General features: G+C 36.5%; 1 long non-coding RNA gene across 1 annotated transcript; it reads right to left on the bottom strand.

Moving 5' to 3' along the window:
- Positions 1 to 7,333: 7,333 nt before the first annotated feature.
- On the bottom strand, positions 7,334 to 8,450 carry LOC136363222 (uncharacterized). The gene is made up of 2 exons (XR_010743935.1): positions 8,387 to 8,450; positions 7,334 to 7,409 (listed from the first exon to the last, which is right to left on the bottom strand). It is a non-coding gene; the product is annotated as an uncharacterized lncRNA (long non-coding RNA).
- Between the last annotated feature and the right edge of the window lie 3,422 nt (positions 8,451 to 11,872).

Genomic DNA, 11,872 nt, shown 5'->3' with positions numbered 1-11,872 from the left:
GCAAGCAGCATGAATTTCAAAGGAGCAGATAAAATGAACCATGTTCTAGGTCCACAGAGAAGGATATTATCCAAGGAACCTTCACTATTCTTCTGTGTTGTCTGCCCTGCTAATTCATTTCTGCAGAGCTAGCAGTCAAGCCCCCAGTTCAAACATTGCCAACAAAATCACCAGCCATTGTCAATCTGCAGTGTAAACTTCTAACTGGAATTTTGAGGACTTGACACATCCAGTTAATTCTTGAAACACAGTGTTATGCTCTGACATACAGTATTTTGTCACTAGCAATGTGAACTGGAATTAAAGTCATGAGTCAGAAGCAAGAGGATCCATAACTCAATGTAAGCCCCTGAGCAAGAATCTTTCAAGTGTTGTAACTCGTGAACTCTTTGTATGATATTTTAAAATACCAGCGTTCATTGCAGAGTTACATCTGACCCTCAGTGGTGCACTGCTTATAGAACTAATAGTTCTTACTGACACGTTAAAAACAGTTGTTGCTTCATTCAAGAGAATTGCTTATTGACCAGTTATTGTTCTGTGGCTAGAATTATGTTGTCACAAATTTGACGTTTTCCTATTGCAGTTCACACTGCAATTTATATGACTATAGCAAACACTGCTTAAGAGGATTGCGGAACAAAGGCAACAAGACAATGACTTCTCTCTGTGCACATGAGCTGTTCAAATCAAGTCTTTCCTTTGGTCCAAGTACAGACCTCAGAGGCCAAAAAAATGGCACTGCAAAAATTTTGCAATATAAATTGAATGCTGGAGAAAAGAATACTGCATTTCTAAGTTCTTATTTTTGCTTTTAAGGACAATTCACATGGAAATTTAGGAAATATTTACTTTGAATTCTTTGTACAGAACTGAAAAACAACGTAGCACAGTAGGAACAAATACACTTATGCATTAAAAAAAAAGTTTTTTAAAAAACAAGTAAGTTATATGAATGATATCATATATATCAATGCCAGTAGAAGCCCTTTAATATCCAGTGTTAATATTTTATGGAGCATTAAATGGTAACATTTAAAAGGTATAATGTCACCTCCTAAAACATGTCTGCTAAATCTGGGTATGGAGAAGAAAAATGGAAGCTTTGTTAAGCCAGGTATGTGGTCCTCTAACTGGACCTGATACACAAGTTAGCTGGCTATGCGTCAAATGATCTTCAAAAGTAAAATCAGAACAGTGGAAACATCAGCATGTCCATTCCCATCTGTTCTGCTTCTCGCTTGCAGTAATTGCTCCATACCAAAAGCTAAAGTTGTGTCTTTAACTGGGTCTTCTCTGTTTCCTTCTGTCACTCGGCCTTGGATCTATGTGGGGCACGCAGGAATGGAAAGCATCGAAACCACCTTATTCCCAAAATGCATGATGAAATATTTAGACAAGATTTCTGCAAAATATGTCAGAGTACTAAGAAAAAAGCCAACAAAAAAAACCCCACCACACAAACCCTAACAACAGAAAAACACAGGAAAAAAATCCCACACCAACAAAAAACCCCACAAAACCAAGATGACATAGGATTTTTAACATAGACAAATTCCCAGACTTCCAGAGCAGGAAAATTTTTTGAGCATGAGTGAGAAATAATTCAAATTTTTGTACTTTTTATACTCACAGAAAACAAATACATCTTCAGTCCAGAGTAGCCTTTTTATTAAGTTTAAAAAACTGATGCACTGAAATCTCAGAGTTTGTTCTCTTACACCAAATTTTTCATTTCATTATTTTTCCTGAAACCATATCCTGGACTTTTGGAATTTCAAACCGAAAAAAAAGAAATTAAGGATATTTCATGTGCATGTGGATAACAATATCTAGAGACACTCTCACCATGAGTGTTAGATTTTAGTAGTAGTGTTGAAGAAGAGACTAAAAACCAACTGGTGGTCGACCATGTTAAACACGACACCTATGAAAAAGTGATCGTAGCAGAATACAATTACATAAGTCTGGAAAATCACAAGAAATCATATATATATATATTCTGATAGCAACATAAAATCTATGTAGTGCTGCTGATGCTGGTGGCTGGAGTACATATTGTCATCACATTGTATGCGGCATTCAGTTAATTTCTCCTTGTGTTATGTAAATCAAAACTTTGAATTTATGAATGTAACGACCACACCCCATCTTTTCAACACGCATAAACCAGTCCCCACTGCTGTAGCAGGAGCCTTGTGTTAACACATTCCGCCACTAGAGGATAGTGTTGCCATATGACTACGGACACACGTTAAGTACAACGACTACATGAAATTAGTGAAAAGTTCAAGTTGCTTATTTTTCTAAATCCAGGGAAAAAATATTCTATTTCAAAAAAGGATTTTTTTTCCCTGAAAAACCCTGAAGTATTTTTTTAAATAAAAATCAGAGAGCAAAATCACATGGCATGAATATTTATTCTTAATAAATTTAATATGTAATCTTAGTAATCTTTAATATGTTATTTGTCTTCAAGTAAATTAAATCAATGCACCTCAGACTGAGTGTGCTACCTGGGAATGTCTTGGAAGCACACAGCCTTGGTGCAGGGGTCTGACATGAAGCAGGTAACTGAATTCTATTGTAGTGGTACTTGATATGCACCAGACAGGTATCAGACTTGAAAACTGACTGACACTGTTCTGAGGACTAGCAGCCAGATCAGGCTAAGCTGGGGAACACTCCTTTATGGTAGTAGCAGGGAATCAGAAACTCACTCCTCCAATACATAACTTACACCTTCACTTCAGCAAAGCAGAACTAGATCAGCTGCAGATTTCAATCAAAATCTGCAGATCACAGGAGAAAAACCTGTGCAAGTTTCAGAAATTAAATAAAAAGCCGTTATGAACTGCTGCCGTCAGGAATAAGAAAGGAAAGGAGGAGATAGCATCTCAGTCATCCCCAACAGTTCTACCTGATGCACTACATCTATAAGTTTCTCCATGTTCAAAACAAGAATTCTGATTTCTGTGAGGAAAAAAAAATCAAAATCTAACTTCAGTCTGGTGAAGATATGGAGAGTATTCTTCCATGAAGAAGGCCAGGATACATTTTACATACTTGTTTTCAGCAGTGGGAATCTACAGTGGAACACAGTCAACTCTTTTAGACATATGATGACCTTATGACATTATTTCACACACTGAACACCACACTATTCAGAACCAGAGAGTATTTTTTCTTAATGTTTATAAAGTTTTTACAATTTCCAATGTAAAAACTTAATAAACAATTTACATTACTAATATGACAATAGCGAAAGTAAGGTGTCTATTTACTGAGTTATTTTGTGTTGTTTTAATTTAAAAACTCCATAGGGTTAGCAATTGTTAGCATATAGAGAAGAAAAACAACAGTACGTGTGGCTTAGAAAATGCAACCTATGAGAGAGATGAAGAATCTGAGAGTGCAGAACTTTAATTCTCTTTATACAAGAAAAAGGTAGTTGTAAAAAGATTATAATTTATTGCTCAATGTATTCACTAGAAGAAGGAGACTGGAAGAAACACAGGAAATAGTAATTAAATATTATATTGAAAATAATTAAAACATATAAAATAATAATTCTGCCAAGTAGTAGACTAACTAAGAGGGCTGTAAGACCTTCTTTACCAAAGGTTTTCAGTAAATTTAAAGAGGTTTTCATGTATTATTCAGGAGAAAAAAACTGACAAGATTAATAGGTTACCATGGATTATCTCTTCACCTTTCCTGCATATTTGTAATTCTTGTATCCTAAATACTAAACTATTCAACAAAATCCTAAACTATTGCAAGACAAAAATCTCTAGTCATCTGCGATCCAAATAAAATTGATACAAACTAGGATAATGGTATTATCCATGCAAATAATTCTCTCCTATTTTCTTAGCTATCAGTCCAATCTTGGAAACTGTACTAACAATTTCTGACAGTTTTTTCCCAGTACTGAAATCAGTCACTAAAAAAAGTGAATAGTAGTTACCAAAACCAAGGATCCCAAATGCTTCAGCTTTGTCATGCCACAACTGAAGCATTCTTCTTTCAAACAATTATTTAAATTCAATTAGGAATATAATTTCATTCTGTTATCTTAATTTAAAATGAAGCAAATTTGAGTAATTTTGAATGCAGCAAATTCCAAAAACATTTAATAGCGATTTTTCCTGTGAACTGCTGCATTATGCGTTGTCTCCCTGCAGATATAATCACCATACTAAGGTTGTTTTTATAAAGATATTTTACTTCCATTTTAGCAAACTTTTGTATTAACATGTTAAAAATCACACTTTACACTTTACTGTTTGAGATGATATTTAAGCAATAAAATTCTGTGTGCGATCTCTGCATTCTAAAGAAATCCACCAAATCTATCAGATTTTCTATACTATGAACTGCTTCATTCAGACGAGTTTGGGGGTTTTGGCTATGACTCCTGAAACTGGTTATAAGTTGCAGTTCTCATTTTCTTACAAATTAATTTCATTTTCCTTGAAATATTTGCAACAGCTATTTAATTGCATACAATGTCAGAACACATGTCCTGGGTTACTCAATTAAATCATTGTTATTACTATTACATAATGCTATTATATCTGCACTAACAAGGTATTTGGCTGTAGGTATAAGTGCTTAGGCACATTCAGTTTTGCTTTTAAATGTACATGATTAAGCAAATGTGAGTAGATAACTGCTGAAAAATGATTTTTACAGAAATGGCCAAGAGTTTTCATAAAAAAAGAAGCCCAAATAATTGTCAACAGAGAGATTAAATTCTGATCTATGAAGTATTTTAATCAGCATTAAGTGGTGTTTTTGGGCAAGGATACCTGAAACTGAATTCAGGTTCTGAACCATGACCCACATATTACCCAGGGACATTAGTATAATTATTCTTGACATTTAATCAGCAAGTCACAGAGATATTAAGAAAATATTTTCTCTCATATTTCCCCTTTCAATCTCTTGGCTTTTGTGATATGGCTATGAAACATTCTCCAAGTGCCAGTGACAGTGGAAGACCTGTATCTTTAATGTCAGAGTTGCAACTGGCTTTTGTAATTCAGACACATTTTGCATAACCTAAATAATAAAAACAAGCATGTTTCATATCCCACCTTAATATCCATGTTAAATACAAGAGCTATATCTGAAGCTGAGTTTGACTTCAGGAATTTATTCATACCACTGAGTCAACCAAGGCTGGAAACCATACCCTGCTGAATGAGCTAGTTGTAGTGGTCTAAGTGGTACAGCAATACTGATACTCGCAAAAATGAGGCACAATTTGTCCCAATTGAAGAATAACAATAAATATGATTGTAAAAAAATCCTCATCTAAACCAGTTTAAGAGCCATCTGTACCTGTTTATCTACATGACCTCTTTAGAGTTTCTTACAGAAGGATGAATACCACAGACAGAAAATGTCTTGATGCTGGTCCTTGCCCTGAAGGTCAAACCCAAAATGAGCCATCAGACCAGCAAGGAGACCAGTCTGCAGCAAATCCTTAGAGATGCTGCAATTCATGCTGTCAGTTACCTACCAGGCACTGGTTGCCATAGCTATAGCTCCTCTGTCCCTGTGTTCTGCAGTAATACAATCATGAAGCCACAAAGGCATAAAACCTACAGAGATCTGTAGCACAGGTAAACAGCCAAGCCTTTGGTGGTTTTGGCCAGTGATAATATCTGATATTAAAATTGTAAAAAATAATAGGCTAAAAAGAATTTTTATTTTGGATCAAGGATGAAACCCGCATGCCATTTTGTCCCAGGCACATAATTATTCTCCAAGTGTATACAAACCACCCTTTGTAAGGAAAAAAAGGATCAATACCTAGAAAAAAGCAATACTTCCAGAGACATTAAAAACTTAACAGCTAATTCAGTCTTGTTTTGGCTGCAGGCTTTAATCTGACAACTTTTCAGGTCATATTGTTCAGCAATATAAAATTGAAACTACTCCAAATGATAAGACTGTAAATTATGGGTTTGAATGGCTTAAGTTCTAATGCAATAATTGTATTGTGCCTGGTGAAACTGTTAATTAAAAATGTTAAGACATTGTTCAAAACAAACAAAAATTTTTAAATATTTCTGGCTATTTTTCTAGCACTGACTTCAACAGAACTGCACCAATCTATGTCAGCATTCAGCTTAAGTCCAAAGTATTGTATTACTTGTTTCATAGCATTAAATGATTTATATTCTCAAGTACGAGTTCAGTTGTTTTAGTTAAAATAAATTATTATACAAGTTACTCTTCTTTGTTCACACTCCCTCTTTTGGAAAACAATTTGAAACGGTGATAAAAATTATTAATGTGGTAAAGATTCTGATGAAAACAGTGAGCAAACTCGTACTCATGGATCAGTTATAATTCCACATCATATGCTTTAATTCCTTTTATCCCCTAAAACAGGAAATACAAAAAATCTTGCCATGGCTACTAACTAGAAGCTAGAGTTCAGAAGCTAAATAATGGTGATATAGCTCATGCTGGAAGAACCAATAGCAACATAAAAGTTACAGCACAATCCACAAATACATTATTCATGATGTTTTCTTCGCCAATCAGCAGATGGCCACTGAACGGCTCAAGTGACTGGTAACAGGATACACAGCTTTTCATCTCCAAGTATCTGTGTCAGGTCTGTCTCAAGTGGGCTGTAACTGAAAGGTACTGTTTGACAGGCATTCAATAGCAAAAACGCAATAGCCAGTCTCAGTCTAGAGACTCTGCTTTTCCTGTTCAATCTGGCTAACAAAGCTGCCATGTTATTTTCAAACTCAGGGTTGAGTAGGCCAGGAGACTTGGTTACCCTTTTAGGTCTAAAGGGTCAGTCCACCAGAACAATTTTGAGACCCAGGTGCAAGTGGGACAATGGACTCAGCAGACAGTTTCCGTTAGTGTCCATCAGGTGTTTTTTTCAATTACTAGATTAACTTTTAAAAATACAAAAAAGCATGCAAAAATACAATAGGGAAAAAAAAAAAAAAAAACAAACACCAACCTGAGATGAATTCAAAAAAACAACCTAAAGTGAAAAAAATTAGTGTAAGGAGACAGACTGTTGCTTTCACAAAGTTTTGCATGAAGGATAGGACATGCTCTTCTTCTGCCCACTCAAGGCACAAGAATTTTTCATATGGATAAAAACATGTAGTGCAGATACAAAACAAATGTACTGCCAAAAAAAGAATTAGAAGATTGATCAAATCAAGTGATTGTAACTCCCCTCTCTGCAGGAAGCCTGGCTGTTCTTAACAAAACTCATCATGTTCAGCAATCTCCATGAGCTTTGAATTTATTAGAGGGGTTTTTATGCTTACTGAACAAACCACACCTACATTTTCAGGGAATCCAACTGAAACTCAGGGAATTTCAATACAGGCTCAAAGGCTGCCTACAGCACCTTGAATCTGACAGAAAAATTAATCATAATGCGGAAGACCTTTTCTTGTGAAAAGAAAATTACCATCAGGGTGTATTTGGAGTAAGCCTAGCAATAGACATCTCAAACATAATTAATCAGTCAATCTCAAGCATAAGGTCAGTATCACATGAAAGGGTTTTTTATGAGAATATTTCAAAAAAATGTATCAGAAATGAAAGGGAATTCTACATGTAAAAGTGCTGCAGACATCTAGCAGTAGGTGATAGAGTTGTTGAGTCAGAATTCTTAAAAATACAACTTTGATACCTCCTTGACTTCCATGGACATTATCTTCATGGTTTATCTTCTTTCATGTCAGTACAGAACATGAAGACAAATGCTAAAGACTGCTCTCTGACAGGACTGAATCCCTTAGGTTAAAGGTGGCTGGACACATAATTTAAATCTCTGTCTCTGTATACCCATAAAAACCTATTACAATCATACCTCAATAGAACAACTGAAATTCAGTTTGTATTTAAAGCTACTTGTTATCACTGTTATTAGAATCACAGTCCAGATTGCCTCCTTCCTTATTCTAGGCATTGTAGAGACCAATTGCCATAAAGACAGACAAGAGAGACTGAAGATGTGAAAAGGAAAAAAGCCACAGAGATTAACTTGTCAAAATCACACTGCAAATTAATGGTGAAATTAGGAATGGAATCCAGATCATTCAACCCCCAGTCTGTTGCTGAGCTCACAGAGTATTCCTTCAGGCTTTTTCTAAGACATTTTTATTAGCCATCAGTGTTTACTGGTGGTAATTAATGTTAGACCATTAAAAGACTTATTAAACATGAAGCATCTGAATTTACCATCTATCAAAATTCCACTTCCTCTGTAACATTTAGAGAATAATCAAGAAGTTGACAAGGAGGCTCCTGAATGTTCATGCTGCACCGAATATATTCCAGGTTCACTCAAGCCTGCATGAGCCTCTTGAGCCAGCTGATGTCTTACCATCTTCTGCAGCCAACAGCATGCACAGGAATACAAGGGGCAGCATCAGGTGATGAACTTTATCCTTCAGGCCAAGCAATACTGATCGACACACAGCTGAGAAGCCTGGAAAAACACCATCAGAGCTTGAACACTCATGGCAGTGACTAGCGAACCTTTGCATCCCTTGACTTATGTATACTTAATAAATTTTACTACTCAGTTGCTCAGCTTTTGGTTACTTCCCCCTCATCCTGGTTTCCAGGCCACATCTTATGCATATGGCTAATTTAGGATTTAATTGAATAATAATATATATGAAGCACGCTGTTTGGGAAGTACATAGCAAATCCAGATCTTTCTGTGAAAACAACATTTCCCTAGTAGCATTTCAATTACAGTGCTATAATGCTTCAGCCTTGAATTAAAATCCCTGGTTGGTTCCATAACACAAGTAAATTTAAAAAAAATCTTTAAAGATTAGGCATTAATTCATCTAGTTTCTGACATTCTAGATAAATATTAAAATGCCTTGATATATTTAGCAGAACTAAAATTCAAATCCAAGTTGGTGCAGTCATAAAATAATCTAATTAATTTGGTGTGATGAGTATGATTTTTATATAAATGCATGTAAAGAAACCTTTATTTATATATCTTACATACCTTATCTCATTTCTGTACACATTTTATTTACCTTATTACCATTATCCTCTTTACATATATGAAAGAAGCTTTAAATGTAAAGTGCCCTGGGAATTATGAACAGGTACTTACCAATCTGCTTCTTCTTTTCTCTACTAACAGGGATTTTTCATTTCAATTTATATTAAAAAGCAGATAACTTTAGTTCAAATGCCTGCTAATTCTTCCTTTGAAAAATAAAAATTGAGTACATAAAGAAATCTGGGCACTTAGTGTATAAATTAGATAACACAAGACAGGCTAAGGGCTGCCCATAAAACTACCTTGGTAGTGTCAGTGAAAGGAAGAGGAGATTTCACAATTGGTTTTTGAATCACCTTGTTACATGTATATGGAATACCTCCCTGAACAGCCAAGAAATGTATGAATCAAGAATCTTCAGATTGAGTTGAAAATAAATACATGAGAATAGCAATAAAAGCAAAAGCAGAGAAAATACAGCATGCTGGAGATGGGAGCTAGTTTGGGAAATTAAACTCTGAGAGAAGAGTTGTGATTAATCAGCTGTGCTGACATTGACACACACCGTTTTCACAGCAAAAAACTGTGGACAGAAAAAAGGAACATAAAGTTTAAAAAACCATGAACCTCTGTGAATGGACTGCATGAAATATAAAGATTATGTGTCATGGTTCATGCAGGCAAAAAAATCTGTGTCAAAGGCCTCGTTTTATGACTTCTTAGTATTTGTCAACCCAATACTTCTAATCGACTTCTTGTTGTTCAAAAGAAGTTCTAACATACCTAAGAACTGGTGATAAAATGTAAATACAACTCATATCTATGCAAAATTTCTGAAACAAATACTGAACATAAGATGCAAACAAATTTAGTGTTGGGGCAAAGTCTGTACAGGCATACCAGATAGTCAGTACACAGCATGATATAAATACAGATGGAAGAGAAATCTGCAGTTAAGTTGGTCTAACACTTCCTATTGTAAGATATTGGTTTGAAATGCTTACAAGCTTTGCCAATGTTTAATTGCTCTGTCTAAATTCTTTCAGAGTATGATTTTTTTTAAACCTGCAATAAAAATGGAGCAGACACCTTCTAAAATGTGACTAAGCAAAAACATTCTGGTTTGATGAAGTTGATTAGTTCTTAATAATGCTTCTATCGAAAAACTGAATTTAGAATTATGAATTCCTCAGTACATACTGGACTGGAGCTCCTGGACTGGGTCTAGCTGGAAGGCTACAAAGGTGATTAAGGGGATGGAGTGTCTCTCTAGGAAACGGAAGAAGAAGCTGGGCCTATTTAGCCTTGGGAAAAGACGACTGAGAGGGGACCCCATCAATGTCTACAAGGATCTGAAAGGAGGGTGGCAAGAGAATGGAGCCAGGCTCTTCTCGGTGGTGCCAAGCAACAGGACAAGAGGCACCAGGCAGAAACTGATGACCAGCAAGTTCCACCTGAACATGAGGAAAAAATTATTTACTGTGCAATGCCTATGCATTGGAACAGATTGTCCAGAGAAGATGTGGAGTTTCTGTCCTTGGAGACACCCAAGAACCATCTGGATATAGCTCTGTTCAATGCGCTCTAAGACAACCCTGCTTGAGCAGGGAGTTTGGACAAAATGACCTACTGTGGTCCCTTCAAACCCAACACATTCTATGATTCTGTGACTCAGGACTTTTACCAACCAGTAGAATCTACAGCTGAATTAGAATCCAAGGCTTCATCGCAACACATAAGGAGATTTTGAGTGCACCTGGACTATCAGTTTGAATTACTGCCTTCCAAGGTCATCTTCATTAGCATTCACTCTGTGCATGTTTGATTATTCCTGGAATATTCTCTGAATCAAAACAAGGCTTGCTCTTAGAAAAATTCCAGAAGCCATTCAGTGACTAGAGAGCTCTAGGAACTGGTTTGAGAACAAAATCGCTCGATGCTTAGTCCAATCCTCCATCATCCTTGCAAGCCTTTGCCTGGCACGACCCTGTAAGATGTCTTTCTGATAACATGGTATAGTAGGAGATAAGTGGTGTGCCGCAAGCATTTCTCCTTTTATCTTGGGCAAACAAAAAAGAGTTTTGTTATTAAAGAACCTTTCAAAATTGTTCAGCTGTCTCATATGCAAAGATAGACTTTAAAGTGCCAAGAGGGAATCAGTCTGGCAGAGGCCCTCAGACTATCACAGCTTTTGAAGACAGGGAACCTTGACTGCAGGAATTACCCTGACTACCAAATCAGACCTGGTGAGGCTGCATCATGTTGAGGGGTTTCGGTGTAGACCCAGGCAATGATACTTAAACCCAAATTTTATCCTTCTTCAAGTACACAGTAAGAACTGTCGCGATCCCAGGATGAGAGCAGAGCAGAGGAGCGATGCTCTGTGCTATGCACGCAGAGAGGCTGTGGAAGGCCTGCAGAGCTCTCTGAGATCCCTGCAGAGCCTGCTCTGTGCAGCGGCGGGCAGCCTGCCCTAGGGGGAGCAAGCCAAAAGCTCTGCTGGTGGAAGCTACTCCTCACATTCTGACAAGGAAGCACGGATTGCTCCTGAAAATCAGAAATCCAGCTTATGCATCATCTCAGAATATGGAAATTCCTGAGCATACGCAGACACGGACCCTCATGAGTCCACAAACTCATGGTACTTGCAGGGTTAAGTCCTGAGTACGCCTTCTCAGTATGTCTTTCAACTCTTCCCACACTGAGATAAAAATATACAGCTATATTAGCTATGACAAATCCTAAAAACCGCAGAAAAAAAGGTATGAAGTGTTGAAGGAGAAAATCTTGCATGCAATCAACAGGAGGTACAATTAATTGGATCTCTTCGTTCATTCTATA

The sequence above is a fragment of the Sylvia atricapilla genome, chromosome 6 (assembly GCF_009819655.1).
Source record: "Sylvia atricapilla isolate bSylAtr1 chromosome 6, bSylAtr1.pri, whole genome shotgun sequence".
Taxonomy (NCBI): Eukaryota; Metazoa; Chordata; class Aves; order Passeriformes; family Sylviidae; genus Sylvia; species Sylvia atricapilla.
The sequence above is the reverse complement of the archived record's forward strand: the minus strand, read 5'-3'. Positions and strand labels throughout refer to the sequence as shown.